Source organism: Cavia porcellus, unplaced genomic scaffold (assembly GCF_034190915.1).
Source record: "Cavia porcellus strain 051 isolate PalLab524CR breed Dunkin Hartley unplaced genomic scaffold, mCavPor4.1 scaffold_1, whole genome shotgun sequence".
Lineage (NCBI taxonomy): Eukaryota > Metazoa > Chordata > Mammalia > Rodentia > Caviidae > Cavia > Cavia porcellus.
In genome coordinates, this window is record NW_026947484.1 from 190,658,074 (window position 1) to 190,676,961 (window position 18,888).

Genomic DNA, 18,888 nt, shown 5'->3' on the forward strand with positions numbered 1-18,888 from the left:
ACACCATACCCAGTTGGGAAAGAATTATTATTATTAGCTCAGTGCAGCAATACTCCAAAAACAGTTGTAAGGACAGATGTTTATTGCAATGCCTACTCTTCCTTCTTTAACCTAACCCTAATTTTTGTTGGCAATCTTAACTGCTTAGACGTTTTCACCATAAAAGGGCAGTCCTTATTTTTTTACTTTATTTTTCCCTGGCTTAAGGATATTTTTGGGTACTTCTCTGTGAAGGTGAAGCTGGCTCTTGATTGATGTTGCTTCTTTAGGGGAAGGAGTGAGGAGGGTGCTGTCTGAGTAATCTCTGTTAACTGAAAAGAGGACGAGGGTACATAGTCCTATTTTACCAGAAAGCATTTCTTTTTTCCTCTCAAGTTATTTTATATAGGTAACTAATTTTCCGTTCACATTTTAAGAGTAAATGGGTGCTGCAGTCCATAAAACTGAGAATGAAAGAAGGCACACTAGGATTTTCATATACTGATATCCACAGTGTGGTTCCCTGCCTCAGGAGAACTTTGGTATAACGGGAAGAGAGCACCTGTGTTACAAAAGGCAGTTTCAGGTGTCATGTGCAAAACTGCTTTTCAGTTGACTTTTTTTTTTTTTTTTTTTTTGTCTTTTTCGTTTTTATCAGTACCAGGGATCAAACTCATGACCGCACACTTGCAAGGCAGGTGCTTATGCCGCTGAGCTAAATCTCCAGGACCCGAACAAAGCTTACTTTTCCAGACAGCTTGCACTCCGAATCACGTGGGAAGTTTTTCTACAGAAGACACTGAGTCAGAATCTATGGATAGAACCCAGAAAGCTGCATTTCAGAAGCATTCAGATTTTTCATTGGCTCAAGATTTGATTTGGGTAGCTAGTAAATTAGTTTACATTTAGGTGCATCCAATTTTGAAATACTGAGCTTGTCTCATGGAAAAAAGCAAAGCTAAAAATGGAAGCAGGGTTAGGTTTCAGTAGTAAAATTACAGCATTAGAACTGTCTGACAGCGCCTTCCGGAAGAGCTGTCTACAGGGTCCAGTAGTTGGAGTCCTGAGTAAGTACTCAGCTAGGGTGATAATTGAGGCCGTAAGCCTGGAGAAGACCAGGGTAGGAATCTGACAGCTATTCTGAAAAATGCAAAGGGTGTAACCCTGTCAAAGACAGGAGGTAGAATAGGATAAAAGTTTGGAAAGCCAAGGAAGATTTCTTGATCTCAGTAACAATCACTGTCACCAACTTTTGCTGGGTCATAGGAGCCCTTAACTAGAGATAAATATGGATGCCCTGTAGCAGGGATTGCCATTAAAGGACATAAGTTCGATACTTATTTTCTCTGTTATTGAAGATGCTTAAGTACAAGTCCTGCCTGGCATTTTTCTAGCCCATGTAATACCTTTACCAAAAGGTTAAGTAATGACAGCTACATTGAAAGAAGAAAATACTAACTTTCTGATAACAACTTGTTGTCCAGGCCTTAGAAACATTCTGTTCTGTTTAGTGGAGGTCTTCACATTTCTGAGTATTCAGTGACTGATGGGCAGGCAGTGTCGTAGGAAGAATTCGGTTCTATTATTAAGGCTTATCTTGCAAGGGACTCAGTCGGACTTCACATCATTTTACCACATGTAATATACGTACTGCTGCAAGAGTCAAGTGCAGGTAGCTAGAAGAACATCGAAGAGGGTAGCCTAGACCTGAATGGGGGCACACAGCTGTAATAACCCCAGACTTTTGCAAGATTGAGACAGGAGGATCTTAATCTTAAATTCAAGCCCATTGGGGCAATTTAGGTGCTGAAACCCAGTTTTAAAGAGCTGGAATTGTAGCTCAGTCCCATTACCACAGAATAGTACATAAATAGGAGCCTAGATTTTGTGGTTTAGAAGGAAGCATAGATGGCTCCATAGGAGGAGACACCGCATGTAAGACTTGGACAGAGCAGTTGGCGAGACAGTAGAGAGCCTTGAAGAACGGGGTAAAGCAAATGTGTGTGAGGGAGAAGGAGAGCCGGTGTGGCCGAGGTGTGCTGAGGACAGAAGGGCAGGGAACCTTCAGTCTTCTCAGAAAGCGGATTTTCAGTCCCTGGAAAGATCCTATGCTGACATCTGCTGGCTGGTATGTATACTGCAGTTTCTATTTCCGTTATACAAGAACATCCCAAATACCTGCCCTCGTTTTTTTCAAAGGCAGCAGTAATAAATTTAAAATAAAACACAGCTTTTGCTGTGTTCTGTGTCACGGACATCACTCAGAAAACTGCCAACAGTTGTTACATAGTGCTTTCATATGCTCCTTATTGTAGATGCGTACATAAGCACTAATTGCTTATTTTAGTACAAGATTACAGATACAGAAGAAATCATACCTGTAAAAGTTGAATAGGCGTGTTCTTGACATTACCAAATCACTTTTGCACTTTGTATTTTTCGTTTTGATACAGGGTGTTGCTAAGTTGCTTGAGCAGGACTTGAACTTGTGATCTTTCTACCTTAGCCTCCCCGAATGCTGGGCTTATAAGCATGTGCCACACACCCAGCTTTGCACTTTGTCTCTTTAATATAATATCTAATGAAATACTTTTATGTTATGAAATATGCTAAAATTTTTTTCCTTCAGAAATACATCAGGGCTGAGTGTAACACTTGTCTAGCCTGCTCAAGGTCCTAGGGTTGTGGGCCCAGCACCACAAAACAAAAATACAGCTGGTTTTAACCAGCAGTTATTCTAAGGCTAAAAGTCAACTCTCAGCATGTCTAACATAGTTTTCATTGTTTCCTTGGTCACTTTAGTAATGGTAGTTCATTTTCCATTGCTGGATTTGAAACTTGGCCTTCCACTGGCAGCTGCCTCACCATGCAATCACTACTTAGGTTACATAGTAAAGTATAAATTAAGTGATTTAACGACATCATCATGTAATATAAAAACTGTGGGTTGTTGGAAAGTGGAGCTCCGTTTAAATGGAACAAACACTAGAATTAGGGTCTTACAGCCAGAGTTACAGCTTTGGCTTTTATTACTTGACTACATGAGTCAAAGGTTTTAAAGGAAAAAAGTATTTTGATAGAAAAATAATAGGTAGTTCAGTGTCACCCGGAAGCCCAGATAATCAGGGTTGAGGAACAGGCATTGGACATCATCTGTTGTCACTTGATCACTCCTCAGACCTGCTACAGTGAGGACACCCTCTCTGCTGAGTATTAAGGGGTCTCCACATAGTTTACCAAGGCCACAGACACAGAACTGTGCACCCTGCCACTAACACTGCCAGCCAGTGTTGCTGTGTGTGCTCAACTTGCTGTTCCTAAAGGCAAATCATAGAGACTTCCTTGTATCACTGGTTCTCAGTTCAGTCTGGGGCACATTTAATTTGTAGCATTGAAATCACGGAAAAGCAGAGGGACTACCTGGAATTTCTGCTACGTTAGTGAAAGTCGTGATCCACTTCCCAACCTGCTTGTATTTTGGGAGCTCCCAAATGTAGGGAAAAAAGTTCAGATCCCAAACAGCCAAAAAGAATGACATGTTCATTGTGTTAATCCTGGACAAATCACTCTGCCTGGGTGAGACTGGTTTTACAGCAAAGTTCACATGGCTGAGCAGATTGTGTTTGTTCACTTACTCATTTGGCATAAATGCCAACTATGTGCCAGAGCAGAGACAAGTAGCAGGATTGCTCTGTACTGTCATGGGGGAGAAAAAGCGCCAGACAGCAAATAGAGGATGGAGCAAGCACACGATAGATGAGAGGAGAGAGGAGTCAACTGTAATTTGCGAATGATGTTCTTATATTTAAAAGCTTATATAAAACATCAAATCTCCCATGTACTACTAATGGAAAAGATAGCATGTTCTTGTAGAAAACTGCTGTTGAACTCCTTTTAAAGTTAGCAGTTCTATAGTGATGCCAAAACAAGCAGTAATGTTGGTCTGCACAAATCCAAAATAATAGCTTATTGACAGCTACTGATAATAAAGATGTATCAACAACTTTACTGATTGAGTTTTTCCAGTTATTAAAAAAGGCTGCTAGTGTAGCTCAATGGTAAGTGCTTGTCTGTTACCATGCGAAGATCCTGGGTTCAAGCCACAACACTGCGGGGGTGGAAGGAACAGCTACTTGGTAATTCAGGCCTCACCCAGTCACGCCAAGTTCTTAGAGTAGAGATGAACTACATTTTAATAAAAGATGCTGTATAAAATCAGGAACTGACAGGTTAATGGGGCCATGGGAGTCAGCTAGTTCAAACCTTGATCTGGTGGGATTATTTCCTCATCATTCTTGGTAAGATTTTTGTAGCTGATATTCTCTTCTAAAATTCAAAAGTTGAGTTGAGCTACACTTTTTGATCACTCCACTTTTTGACGCATAGGCCTCTCAAATTTAACAAGTCCAAAACTGAGTTCTTGGTCTCTCCACCTCCACCCCTCCAAATACTTCCATATTACAATAGTTCCTATTTTGACGAATAGCACCTTCATGGACCCAGTTAATAGGTTAAACTGTAAGACTCAGCAATCTCCCTCATCAAGTCATATTTGACTTTAAAAGGTATTTCTGTTTTTGCTTTTTGTCTTTTTGAGACAGGGTTTCACTATGCAGTTCAAGTTGGGCTTGAACTCACTTTGTAGCCCTCGCTGGCCTCAAACAGTGATCCTCTGCCTCAGCCTCCAAGTACTAGGACTACAGTACTAGGACACCATTCCCGGCTGTGTTTCACTTTACCTCAAAAATGTGTCTCAAATCCATTTTGCTCCATGTTCACTACCATTATTCCAGTCCAAATCTTGCTAGTCAATCTCTGCTTCTGCACTTACTGTGACTTTTCTCCACATAGCAGCAGCTGTAACTAGTTTATTACTTGACTACATGAGTCAAAGGTTTTAAAGGAAAAAAGTATTTTGTTAGAAAAATAATAGGTAGTTCAGTGTCACCCGGAAGCCCAGATAATCAGGATTGAGGAACAGGCATTGAACATCATCTGTTGTCACTTGATCACTCCTCAGACCTATGCTATGGAATGTTTCTGATTCTCAGAAACATTCATGTAATCTGAGCTACTCTGGAGCCCTAGGCATGAGGACTACTAAATTCAAGGCTAGCCTGGATAACATATCAAGACTCCATCAGAACAAAATATCGATTCACCCGTATTCTCCACACTTCAGTAACTTCCTTTTACAGGAAGCTTTAAAATCATGGCCTGCCAAGTACTGCATGATGTACCAGTGGCAGTCACTCGGACTGCGTTTCCCTTCACTCGAGCTTCAGATGACATTTTCCATTTCCCAAAGAGCAATCTTTTCTCCTCTACCCTGCCCCACTTTACCCAAAACCTTTCACGCCGGCTTTCCTTTCCTCCTCCTCCATTTGTCCCGTTCTTTACCATCCTCTTAAGAAGTCTTCCCTGATTCAGCCGGCGTGGTGGCGCACGCCTGTGATCCCAGCCTGCAGGAGGCTGAAACAGGAGGATCTTTGCAAGTTTGAGACCACCCTGGATTACAGAGTGAGCTCAAGGCCAACCTGAGCTGCATAGCAAGACCTTGTCCCAAAAAGACTAAAACAAAAATCTCCCTGAGCTCTCTCCCTTTACCCCTAATTTTAAGTTTGGGTTCCTTTCAGACACTTAAAATAATTGTAAATACATATGGTATAAATGACATTTGATTGGTATTTGCCTTCTCCACCACAGAATTAATTTCTGAACAGCAACCATAACAGCTTTGTTTACTTCTGTCCTGTTAATAACAGGACAAGTGGCAGCATTTACAGTGTGGCATGCGTTAGTCCAAGTGTTTAAACGTGATAATTTAATATATATTCCAGTGGTCAGTTTATTCAGAGAGTGAACACAGCCTCTATGTGCATATCCACAAGAAGCACAACGGCTTCCGAAAGTCCCGGTTACACTGTTAGATAATTGGAGCTTGGAAGACTTCTTTGTACTGACCCCTTAAACAGGCCTCCCTGCAGCTGCTGCCCACTGATTCTATTTCTGTGCAGTTTGGGGCCGCGCAGTACATGCCTAGACTGTCCCTTCCTGGGCTCGCTTTGCAGCACCCAGAGCTGGCCCGTCGCCTCGCATCTCCCACGCTGGCCGTTGTCTGCAGGGATTCCTCTGGGCCGAGCTGGTCCGCAGCCCAGCCCAGGGCCCCCGCCCCCGCCCCCGCCCCACTCGTCACGTGACCGCGCCGTGGCGCCGCCGGCAGCTGCACTCCCCGGGCGGGGTTCCCGGGCGCGGGTCCGCCTGCCTCGGCCGCGCGCTTCAGTTCTCCGGATGCGCTGCGGCTTCCTGGGCGTCGCGGGCCGCGGCTGGGAGGTGTCGCTGCGAGGTAGGAGATGGCTGCGCCTGCCCGCGAGCGTCGGGTCCCGGAGCAGGGGCGGCCGGGGAGGGCTTGGACACCTCGGGGCTGCCTTTGCGGGCCGGGGTGCTTCCCCGGCTACAGGCGGAGGAGGCGGGGGGAACGTGCAGAGGCTCAGCGCGTGCACGGCTCTGGGAGTGGGGCCTGGCTCCTGGGGAGGAGTTGCCTCGAGCTGCCGCATCCTGGCTTCCCTGCCACCTGGAGGCTCCGCGGGAAGACTGGTGACTTGGTTTCCCCACTGGTGAAGCCACCGGACCGGGAGCTCGGCATCTTGGCGTTTGACTCCAGCCCCGGGACTTTACAAGTGGATAGAGAAGTCTAACAGAAACAATCTGATTCTCAGGAATGGAAGACCCGCACTTACTGGGGCTTCGGTGTTTTGCCTCTCCTCGATGTCTTCTCCATCGTTGAAGAAAGAGGGTTAGCCCCTGCCCTGCCTCCCTTTCAGGATCACAGTGAAGAACAGGTAGATGGGAAAGTCATTTGAGGAGCGCCCGAACTCCGGAGCTGGCTCTGGATTCAAGTGCTAGTCCTTCCACTTGCTAGCTAAGTGAACTTGAGCATGATGGATCTTTTTTGTGTTAAAAGTGGGTAATAATGTCCTAAGCTGTGAGGTTTAAGCGTAAAGGTAGCACAGTGTTTGGCACAGAAGGCTCCATAGATAGGGCTATTAATATAGCAATTATTAAAATAGTAAACTAGAGAGTGCTTCACCACGAAGTTTCAACATAATCACACTTCAGGTACGCTGTACATGGTCCCCCAAACAGTTTGATCTGTGGAACCTTTTCTTCTTTCCCCCTCCTTCTGGGCCCCTCTTGCTTGGTTTTACAATTGGCATGTAAACCTGTTGTTCCTACCAGATGAGTCCGGCAGTATGGGAACATTAATTTACTTGAGCAGATGGGTATCAGATTCCTTCTGAGGGGAAAGAAAAGTGCCAGCCATGTGCTGCCACCAAAAAAAAGCACAGTATAGTGATTGACTGTTAGAGCTGGAAGATGCCTAGGAAACCGTGTAATAAATACACTGTCTCCTTTTGCAGATGGAGAAACTGGACCCAGACAGGGCTTTGATTTGCTCAGGGTCCACCAGGGTATTGAACTGGGCAGTGGTGAAGAGGATGTGCAAGTTCCAACTTAGGTCTTCATGTACTCAACAAGTATTTTTTAAATGCCTACTGTGTTTGTACACCTTCTAGGAGCTGGAGATATAAATTCTGACATGGTCTCTGCCCCCATGCAACTTTCCTCACAGTTATGTTAGCTTGAGGTTATATAAAATATAGTGTGTGCGTGTTCTCAGTCCATTTTATAAAAAGAGTAAATTTCAGCTCCCTCTGAGCTTGTCTCGGGCAGCTGGCCCCAAGGGACAGAAACACACAAGAGAGGCGAATTGTTTCATGAGCCTTGCAGTTCCAGAGCCTTTTTGAAAGCCTGGAGAGACTGGAGAATATGCTGTTTTGTTAGAGCTTTGCGGAAAGGATTTCCTTCTGGCCCCTAACACTTGGATTTCTTTGTGTTTCCCGTTTCAGGCCTCTTACTGTTTTTAGATTTCTGAAAAGAGCAGTCCTCACCGTAGTGCCTTCGTTTTGGTTTCCATGGTTATCAGGGGAATTATATTTCTATGATAGCACAAATAGCTATTAAGCAATGTATAGTCAGGCAGTCACCAGTTCCCAAAGGTTTCTGTTTTCAGGCACTGGCCTTTTTCTGGGTTTTGTGGTTGTTTTCCATTTGTAGTACTCCTCTTTCTTTTCTTTTTTTCCATGCCTCCTTCCATCTTTCCTTTTAAAAACATGCATTGGTGGCAGGGCTAAGAGGAGTGGGAATAAGTGGAACAGATAAAAACATGCAGATAGATCCTGGCCTCAGAACCTTTGGGGCAGATGCCAGAGGCAGATGAGTGGACCTCTGATAAGGGTGTAGATGGGGGCTCAGCAGGAACTCTCAGGAGGGGTCCTGTCCTGGAAAGTCAAGAAGTTAGCACATGTGAAAAAAGCAAAGTCCTTTTACAGGTCTCAATCATAGAAGAACAATAGTACGACAAGCCTTTGGCGTTTTCAGTTTGCTTTAATAAATGAACCTTTTGAGCTGCTTGTCATGGGCTTTGTTTGGGAAGCCTGCTGATTTCCTTCATCTTCTGATAGCTTCGAGATAGGATGTCTGTCATACACATACATAAAGGTAGGAAAAGAAGAGACATTAGACTAAAATTTTCTTTCAGTGTAGATATTTCACCTGTGTGTCTCATTTCACAAATTAGGTTCTAATGCAGTTCCACATTTCTTTATTTCTGTTTTCCAAATTCTTTCCCAAGGCCTCTAAGCCCTCATTAGTGAGAATTCCAACAGAGATTAAACAGTCCGAAAGGGTCAGGCTTACCATTACTCTCTAGAGGAAAGACACATGGGTGTGTCTGACACAGCTACCTAGTGTCACTAGTGAAGAACTGTCCTGTGCATTCCAAGCATGTGTGGTCACCACTGCTTAATGCCTTCTTTGAACCAGAACCCTGCCAGTGCACCCCCATGCTTGGATTCCAGGTGAAAAGCTTTTTTGTAGTTTATTTTCACATGTGGAACCATTCTCTCCAATGCACTGTAAAATCTATAGTGTGCTCCTATGCCTAGACAGTTATTCAGGAGGCTGAAGTAGGAGGATTACTTAGGCCCAGAAGTTCAAATCTGTCCTGGAGCAACATTGCAAGACCCGGTCTTGAAAACAGTGACAGAACAAACAAAAAACTGGCTATGTGTTGCCCTCAGTACAGTACCTCCTAAATCATAACCTCCTCCCCCATAGGAAGCTACTACCTTGACTTTTGTGATAATCAAGTCTTAGCCTTTCTTCATAGTTTTATCCTGTGTATATACATCCTTAAACAATGTACTTTAGTTTTACTAGTTTAGATTCATGCATATTTTGCATTTTGTAGTTTTCTTCTCTTGTTAAGGTTAACATCCATCCATGTGGCGGTTCATTGCTGACAGTGTTTGTGGGTGTGAAGAGTTCACATTATGTTTATTCTACAGTGCATGGATGCTTGCATTACCTGCAGCGCGTGACTGCCAGGAGCATCCTTACACATCTTCTGTTGTGCATGTGAACAACTTCTCTGTGTTACATGGATTGGAGTGCAATTATTTTGCTGAATAATGCCAGTTTTTAAGTGACTAGATAGAATTGTTTTCCTACCAGAGTTTATGAGTTCCAATTGCTTCCCATCCTTGCAAATACTGCTTTTGTCAGTTTTTTTTTTAAATTTTAAAAAGCAAAACAGAAAAAAGGATAGAAATAATGCAGAATTTCAAACAAAGTAAGAAATTAACACTAATTAATGTATTGCATATTGTTACCTTAGAAATAGTTGTTCAGGTTTCAAGATTTAGGGACAAAAAGATAAACAAACAATGAAAGCACAAACTGTTCTTTTGAGATTAGTGGTATAGCTATCTACCTTGTATCTACGTACATATATACATATATGTGTATACCTATGTATATGTACTCTTTTCCATTCCTCCTTTTCTCCTCTCCCCTATCCCAGTTGTTCTTTCCTGTTGAGCACTTTCATTCCCTTTCATTATCACAGTATCTATTGTACATTTTGGATCTTATTACTCTTTTTTTTTACACTAGGGAGACAATACAGTATTTACAAATGTGAGTTGATTTCACTTATGAGTATGGTCTCAGGTTGCCTAGATTTACCTATAAAAACCTCAAGATTATCCTTCTTTATGGCTGATTAATATTCCATTGTTTTATCCATTCCATGGTTAATGGGCATTTGGGTTGTTTGTGAGATTTAGCTATTACAAATTGTGCTGCTATAAACATAGGTGCAACTATATTGCTGTAGCATGGCATACCAGAAGTTACCTGTATAACTACCTTAACTATCTTGTATGTAGGTATATTTTTTCCTTTACCCATTCTTCATTTCCCCCATCACGGTTTGTCCCTTCTCTTGAACAGTTTCTTCCCAAATCACAGTATCTTTTGTACATTTTTTTATTTTAAAGAGAAGAAAGAAAAAACAGAAAAATCATGATGCAAACAAACCTCAAAAACAAGAATGAAAGCTAAATGACAGCACAAACAGTAATAGCTATATAGATTTTCAAAACAAGATGATAGTTATTTAATAATGGTTGTTCTCCTGCATATTGTTATCTTCAAAATAATTGCTCGGGTTACCAAAAATGGGAATAAAACAAAAGTAAAATGAAACAAAACATTGGATTTCAGAAACAGGGCAGAAGGAAATCCCCCACGGTTGCCATAATGCACACTGCCATCCCCCAAATAGGTGCCCAGGCCCCCAGCCCCAGGCCTGCACAGTCAATCACACAGCTTAAGGGTCAAGAGATTCCTTTCATCTCAGTTGTTGTCTTACCCCAGTCCTCCCAGTCAGCCAGTTGCTTGGTGGGGGTAGGAGTGGGGTGGGGGTGGCTCTTCTGGTTTCTCAGCCCAAGCACTGGCTGGTGGCTGGTTCACAGGAGGGCGAGCTTTGTTCTCTTGCTGAGTAGTGTCCTTCTGATCCCCTTGGCCTTTTGTCAGTTTTTGATGTTTAACAATGTGTGAAGGTTAAAAAAAAAAAAAAACAATGTGTGAAGGTGTCATAATACCTCCAGATAAGAGAAGAATGGAGCAGTCGTGCAGAGCGTGGCTGAGATAGAGATGAGTGAAGATGCACAAACTCCAGCTGCTGGGAGCCTTAAGCTGCTGTGAATCTAGAATTTTCGTTTTAAGTTTGGGAGACCTAGCCCTACCGAGATCTTATTTCTGCAGTTCTATACGATTCTATCATCTCTAATAGACCATCCCTAATAGGACGTGATAAGCCCTCCCTTATTTACACTTGGTATCAAAAACAACCTGGTACAAATGTTTAGAACTTGAAGACAGTGCCCACCTGGGTGAATTTCTGTTTCCACTAATGCTATGCTAGTCTTCTTGTGCTGAAAAGCAGAATTTATTCCATTTGCTGCTGAATAGTTGGGAGCCACAGATTTTGTCTCATAAAGAATGATTTTACAACTGCTGCTGAGCCTGGTAGTGAGCATCACTGCATTGTAGGCCAAGTGGGTGGCAGTGAGCCCTGCTCTCTCTCTGTGTCCCTATTTCTTGCCTCACTGCAGAAAACTCTAACTGAACTGGTTGGTAGAGTTCATTTTTACCCCCTAGAATGCAGAGAGGGTTGGTTTAAAATACGCAGTGGAGGGGAACAGGACAGAGGGAAGGAGCAAGTCATGAGGGAGAGAGAGAATCCATCACCACTTCCTGTGTTTACTGCTACTCATCAGGCACAGTGCTAACTGCTTCCCAGCTATTCATTCCTTTCATCCTCCTAACAATGTCCTAGGCTAGTATTACCTCCATTTTCATAGATGAAGAAGCAGAGACTGAGACGATCTCACTCCACTGAGTGTATAAAATACCAGTCACGTGATGTGGAATCACCTCAAGCTGAGTGATAGAGAAGTGGCAGGGAAGCAGGAGGAGGCTGGGTGGGAGATGAGAGGCAGGGGGAAAGGGACACTGCTCAGGTAGTGCCCTCTGCAGAACAGGCCTCCTGGAGGAGGCCGGAGTGAAATGGCCCTACACCTCAGTTAGTTGGGGTCTACTTGCCAGGTCCAGGTGCCCTGGTTTTTCATAGATTCTGTCTTAAGGTCTTAAATCTCTAGAGCAGGCTTCGTGATAGTGCTGCTTTGTGACTGTGGCTCAGACACCGTGTGAAACTAGTGTGCATAACACCTGCAGGACTAACAGCATTCTTGTTTCATGACCTACAAGTATATCTTACCTGTGATGGTGAAGCTAGGAGGTCCTTATTGTCACGTCACAGGTAAGGAGCCACTACTCCAAGGAAGCAGGATCTGGATTCAGTCCTAGTTAGGAACCTGGCTATGTTGCTTAGTAACTAGGTAAACACTGAGGAACTTTTAACTGTAAGAGTGCCAGTGTATTTTGGATTGTTTTAAGTGCTCATTGAGATGAGCTGTACCAGTGCTGGTCAATCTTTTAGAGCTTTCAGTGGTGCTAATGGCACATGTTCCAAAGGTTCACCACCACTGGTATGCAAAGAACCTGGTATTCAGTAGGTCTCCAGCACACCTTCCCTTTTCTCCTAAGGTTGCCAATTGAGTGTGTGTGAGAATGAGGACTCAGGCGGAGGTCTTAGTGTTCCCTGTCCCATGCTGCCTCCTATGGGAACCACAATGAAGAGCCCATGTGCGCTGAAGGAGAGAGAGAGGTCCCTTATGGCTCTGAGTCCCGCAGAAGGCACCACGCACTTGTCTCAGAACATAGATTCGGGGTATAGCATTCAATTTCAAAGCTGAAAATAGGAAACAGCTGGAGTTTCTCAGGCTAAGGAGAACTGAGCTTTGATGAAATGATGAAAAGCCCAGCTGAGCTGTTTGTCATCTTCAAAAATTTACGTTTTGTTTCATTTCCATTGGGGGTGGGTGGGAAGGAGAATACGTGTGTCTGGGGCTCTTGTGTTTCGTATTTTACTGTCTAGTACTTTAGAACAGTTTCAAACCAGAATCTACAAAAGTAGAGCAATCTACTTCAACCTGAAGATTTTAAACTATTAATCCATTATATTGCTCAATAATTTGGCTTGTACTTCTTTATATGGAGTTTTGTATGCCTCTTAATATTGGGGGAATCTGCCCCCACCCCACTCCTGCTGCTCCTTAGAGATCTGAGCTAGATGTTTTTCCCTAATTTTTTTAAACTAAAAGCTAAACTCTGGGGTTTTGATACGAAGATGGCCTCCTCTAGATAGGAAGTGAATATGTTTTCTTCAGTACGCATTCATTATACATGAAAGCAGAGTTTAGTCATCTGCCCTCAAGAATAGCTAGTAACAGGGAGCAAAGCCCAAATCAGAAGGTGAAGTCCTTTAGGGCCCTCTGGTCTGAGTGAGAGGAGGAGGCTTTTGTGCAGGGCTCAAGGCAGTTCTCACTACCTGTAAATTAATTAGAAATTCTTTTCACTTGGCCAGGGGTATCCCAGTGAACTGGCTGGCCTTTCTTGGTGACCCCTTTGGACTCCCGGAGTTGCAGCCAGATTGAACTAAGAACTGTATCATGAGCCTCGCTAGAGGCTCCCTACTCGGGCTCTTGCTAACACTGAGTCCTCTGCCATCCTCCCCCTCCTCTGGTTGCCCCACTACCCATGTCTTGAGTCCAACTCAGATGCCCATTTGTCTGTGAAGCTTGGCTTGCTGCTTGGAACCACAACCATGGGGTTAGGATTGGCTTCAATGGCTCTGCTCCTCTTCTTTGAGTGACTTGGGGCAAGCCTCTGGTCACTTAAGTTATCTGTGGCTTAATTCCTTCACCTGTAAAATGCAGACAGTTCTGCTTTTAATCAGTGGTTCTCAAACTTAGAATGCACTGATGTTCTTTGGTAATTTTTAAAATACAGTCTGATTTAGTAGGCAGGAGCTAGCATTCCTAGCAAACTCCTAGGTCCTGGACTACATTTTCAGTTGTACAGCTCTGAAGAGAAACGTTGAGAGAATAAAATAAGGCACATTCAACCTTGTACTGTTCAAGCAGTAGCACTTAGTAAATGTAACTGCTGCCAGAGCCAGGCATAATACAAAGGCAAGGACTCAGAACTTCTGCCCTCGAGGAGCTTCGGTTTTACTCAGAGGAGACAAATGAGGAATAAAGAAAAGCATGCTCCACATAAATCCTAAGCTCCTGGAGTGTACGGCCTCATGACAGGTACCCAGGCATGGCGTCACTTGGCCACGCTGGGTCTGCATGTGCTGTGGCACTCTTCACATGGTTGAGCCCAGGGGCGTAAATCATTATTATGTCCCCTTCACCCCTCACCCCACATACCCACATGAAAACATTAGTGAGCTATGGAGATGTCACCAGTGATTTTATGGGGGAGGCGAAGATACGGCTTCATGTTACATCCTACAGCAAACACCTTAAAAGTTTCTAGGCCCCTGTTGAGCACTATAAACACTAAGAGTGTCCCATGCTGACCCTTTCCCTCATGTCTTCTAGATGTAGGTTTTTTAGGACTATCTATTTTCGTTTTCCCCCATCCTGATGCTGAGCAAACTAAACAGCCCCAGAGAACCCACTGTCTCAGAAGCAGTGAGGGTGTACACAGTGAGAGCCAGCAAGGCAGCGCTTTCCTTCCAGCTTCTGGGCGGATCCACAGTAGTTCTCTAAGGTGTTCACCCCCACTTTCTCCTCTGCCATTATGTGTCCTTCAGATGTTGGTCACCAGACCTCCCCTCTCATGTCACTCGGTCACTCGTGATCTCATCTCTGACACGGCTTGAAATGCTCTGGAGATCCCTGTTCAGATGTCATTTCTCCTTGACATCTCCTCGAGACCTTCCTTGACAACCTTGTCTAAAATACCATCAACTTCATTTCGCCTCGTACGATTTATGTTAATATTTGTTTGTTTCTACCCGTGAAGAATCACAAGTTTGAGCCCAGTCTGAGTTCAATCCCCAGTACTATTAAAAAATCATATATATAATAAATTTTATTTTTTGAAGGTGGGGACTTCTTATTTACTGCTTTTCAGTACTTGGAATAGTCCCAGGCACATAGTAGACAATCAACAAATATTTGTCAAATAATTTTTTTCTTTAGGAATTCTCAAAATGATCATGAAGTGCATCAGAACACCCATCTTTAGCCTCAGTGGAGAGCTGAGAAAGTAGCCTCAGTGAGCTGAAAAGGACTTACCTCAGGGGATAGGGCTAGGAAGCAGGAGAGCCAAGTCTTGTGAGTCTTACCTCCCAACAGGAGGCCTCTGCCTCTCGCACTGAAGCTGGGGACCCCGGCGGCCCAGAGGCATGTGGGTATCTCCAGGGGGAGGTTGGGAGGGAGCCAACAGAAGCCTGAGCTCACACTCTTGGGAACACATAAAAATGAAAACATTCCAGACCTAGTTCAGTACCTATTCCCTACCCACCCAAACATTGTTTTTCTAATTCTTTAATAAGTGCCACACTCCAGGTATACAGACCCTGAGGGAATTAATTTCACATGAGGGGTCCTGGTGCCAGAAAGGAAGGGTAGAACTTTAAGAACCTATTTTTAAGAAGTGTTACCTGGTGATGGAAATCTCTGTTGTTTTGTGAATCCCCATGGAGTCATGTAAAGACATTGTAAATAAAGCCAAACTGAACAACAGGATGTGTGCCATTTGAATAAAAATATCTTTATATGAGCTCAAAACAGATCCTGAGCTCAGAATAACTGGCTTCATTTTAGATTGAGACCCTTGGAGTTGGGGACACAAGCAAAATTGAAGGAAGGCAGGGAGGATGGGAATTAACCCTCGGGACACCCTCCTTTCTCTGAGGCCAGCTGTGAGTCTTCTTGCTTCCCACTGCAGGTGAACTTCTTAGAACCCCAAGAAAACCAAAGCCCCAGCAGTTTCTGTGTCCGATGCTGTCTTTTTCTATTGTAACAAAATATTTGAGAGCAGGTAACTGATTAAAAAAAAATACAGATTTACTTACTTGATGACTCTAGAGATTGAGGAGTCGAAGACCATGCCAGGTATAGTGGCATGGACTTGTAGTTCTAACTACTTGGAAGGCTGGGGCAGGAGGATCACTTAAAGCCAGGAATTGGAGAACCCTCAAGGCAATACAGTGAGATGCCATTAAAAAAGCAGTTCAAGAGTAGGGCACCAGCATCTGGTAAGGGCTTCTGGCTGCATCCTAACATGAAAGAGGGCATCACATGGTAAGAGAGTAAGTGTGCTAGCATGACGTCCATGTCTCTTATAAAGCGACACACGCCTTCATGGGGACCCTGCTCTCATCACCTCAGCTAATGTATTTACCTCTCAGTGACCCCAACTCCAAACACCAGTAACATGTGATTTGGAGATTTAAGTTCCCAACACATGAATTCCAGGGGATATGCTCAAATCATAACTGTGCCTTTGCCCAAAGTTTCCCAGATACCCACACATCATCCTGAGATAAAGAAATAGTTAATATTTTCAAAATTATGAGTTTTTGTCTTCACTATTCTACTAACTTAACATATCTCTCCCAGATGAGTCTCAAAATATACTCCTAAGCGGGCCACTTGTCTTCTGAAGATCCTCTAATAGACAGAGTACCAGCTCTGAGTCAGGTATTCATGGCCCTTATCAAATATGAAACATGGAAGAGAAAAAACAGTGGCTCCAGGGAGACAGACGCTAGCACAGCTAGGGAAGCAATTAAGACTTAGGAGCTGGCTTAGTTTTGGAAAAGAGTATTGAGGTCATTGCAGAATGGCTATGGAATGGACAATCCCAGAGTGTTCAGGGGCTTCATAAAAGTGCCATTTAGAGTTGAACATGCTGTCCCCAGGTTCTTAATGCCTGAACCCGTAAGGTTTGTTTTTATGCATAGTATATGTCCTTTTTGGTATGGCAGTGTTCTGTGCTTAGCCTAATCACCTAGGGATCCAGGCTACTGCAGTACCCATCTTCTCAAATATTGCCAAGTGGTGAGTAGGTGGTCAGAGAAAAGAGCTTTGGAAAACCTTAACTGCACTAGTTGAGAAGCAACTCATTCCATTCAAACCTATTGGCTGTACTAGTAATGTGGCCCTGCTCACCTGTAGGAGGGACCAGAGTATACAATGCCTCAAAGGGGAAACAGAAAAGAGCTTATGAAGGATACTAATTACCAAGAAAAGGTACATCAGACTTTTTAATCAACACAATAAGTCTTTGGAGTAGTATCAAGATCCCCAAACTGAGGAAGCAAAACTGGCTCCATGAGGTTAAGCTGCTCAGGGTAACCTACAACTTGATCTCAGGTCTTTTGACTTTGAGATTATTTGTCTTTGCATGGTACAGAGAGGGCCACATCTCTGAAAGATTTGAAACCGAGGAGAGCCCTTACAGGCCAGGGTGTGTGTATTACAGTCACCAAGGAGCTCATTAAAATACGTGATTGTTTCTACTCCAGAGACCGATTCTAGAGGTCCAAAGTGAAGCTAGGAACAAGCCCTGGGTGGTTCTCAGTAGATGGGCAAGAGCCATGATTAAAAACACTACTGTGGGGAGTTCAGTCAAGTTGTGGTTCCAGGCTTTTCTTTCCTCTTGAGCTGTCTAAGCTGTAATGGAGCATACTTATTTTTATCCCATTAATAGTATCTATATTGATTTACTGTCATCTGGAAGGTGGGAGTACTTTTTTTCCCATTCCAGCATCCTTCAACTCCATGAGAGCCACATTTACAGTAACACATGAACAAAGAAATAAAGGAGATTTTTATGCTTAAATTTCTTATTCACATTGAAACTTTAAGAATCTCTGTGCAGGAATTTCAGGGCCTAGAGGTCATGGTGGGGGCCTCCAAACCAGGAAGATACTCTCAGCAAGGTTGCACACTGCAAAGGGAATAAGGCCAAACGTGCACACAACTAAAGACGGATTCTAGGTGATCAAAAAGCCATGCATTCATTTTCCCTTTGCCCAGAATGGATCACAAGAGATACAGACTTAGCTGTCTCCATCTGGATCACCTACTCAGAAATTTGGTTTGCCTAGGAAAGACCCAGTACTGGAGGAAGAAAGATGCTACAGCCATGCTCGGCGCCACAGAGACTCTCTCAGAAGAGGAGCAAGATGAGCTGGGAAGAGAGCTAACAAAGGTGGAAGGTATACAGACTCTCTCAAGTGCTAAAGAGAAGCATCTAGCAGAGACCAAGCAGAAACTTCGGATGGGATCACTGCAGGAGGTAAAGCAGAACATTGCCAAAGGGTGCCAAGATGTGAAGGCAAGGACCACATACAAGACCTCTGAAATCTAATCTCAGGCTGGACTGAGGCTGCAGTTGGCTTTTTATTCACTGCCTCTGTCATCACCCAAACATTGGAAGATGTAACAAAAAAAAAACCTCCCCAATTTTCAAATCATTTGAAGAAGTGGTTAAAAACAGTCTAAAGTAGAGGGAACCAGCCTTGCTGATTTTAGAGAAGCCTGGAGTTCAGCTGAAAATGCTGGTGCCACTCCTGTGGAGTCACCTCTACAACAGACTCAGGAGAGCCCGCGAGAGTCCTGCCTTCTTTCTGCTATCTAGGATCAGACGCTGCCCGCAAGGCCCAAGCACATGTTGTCAGCTTTCATTTCCATGGATTTCTACCAGATATGCTTCCGTTTAGCTTTACATATTTCTTGGACCAAATTGTGAATTAAGCAAAATGAAATTCCTTCCACCTCTACTCCCAGGAAACGCCCTGTATGTGCACTCAAGGTCTTTTATGGGAGGTTGAGGCAGAATTTGAGGGCAGCCTGGGCTTCAAGCGAGTGCAAGGCCAGCCTGAACTACATAGTGAGACACAGGTAGAATCAGGAGACTTGCTAGAATGATCTGAGAAGCCTTAGGTGCTCATAGTTGCTTTCCTACTTTACAAAATTGCTCTTAATCTGAGATGCTTCCAGATGATTTTTTTTCTTCTTTGACTCTGTATATTTGATTCCTAACTAAAGTTGTTCTTTTAAATTTCCTGAA

At 43.6% G+C, this 18,888-nt stretch overlaps 1 protein-coding gene and 1 pseudogene across 2 annotated transcripts in view; both read left to right on the top strand.

The window, feature by feature from the left end:
• Positions 1–6,195: 6,195 nt before the first annotated feature.
• Fbxo10 (F-box protein 10) overlaps positions 6,196–18,888 on the top strand; it is a 61,396-nt gene continuing 48,703 nt past the window's right edge. The window contains exon 1 of one of the 2 annotated variants that reach the window (XM_063225251.1): positions 6,196–6,325. The gene's annotated coding sequence lies outside the window, so the exon portion shown is untranslated. Of the gene's footprint in view, positions 6,326–6,707; positions 6,822–18,888 lie in introns of those variants that run through there. The other variant, XM_063225256.1, reaches the window with a different exon arrangement.
• On the top strand, positions 16,093–18,879 carry LOC134477351 (tumor protein D52-like; annotated as a pseudogene).